This window comes from Podarcis vaucheri, assembly GCF_965113315.1.
Source record: "Podarcis vaucheri genome assembly, chromosome: 6".
Lineage (NCBI taxonomy): Eukaryota > Metazoa > Chordata > Lepidosauria > Squamata > Lacertidae > Podarcis > Podarcis vaucheri.
The window spans coordinates 42887334-42887738 of NC_138764.1; positions in this window are offsets into that span (position 1 = coordinate 42887334).

Sequence of the window (405 nt, forward strand, 5' to 3'; positions counted from 1 at the left end):
GTTGCATACAAGATACATTATATAGGGACTTTCAGCGAGGAAAAACGGCGGGCACCATGGCAGTGAGCAGCTCCTGAAGCCACCCAGAGCCAATTGTGCTACCAGGCTGGCTCTGGGCTGCTGAGGCTGCCGCTGCCATGTTTCCCGAGGACAGATTTGCAAATCCAGGGACTGTCCCCGGGAACCGGGGAAGTCTGGTAACCCTACCCAAAGGCAAGATTCAGACCAGGGACTTCCTGATTTACAGCACAGTCTTTTAGCTATTATGCCACACTAATTTAAATATATTTATATTTAAATATAAATATGTGTGATTGGGCACAATCTTCCTGAGTGTGGACCACGGTCACCTGGGAACTACTGCTGTCAAGAAATATGGCTTTCTTTTTGTTTTTAAATCAAAGG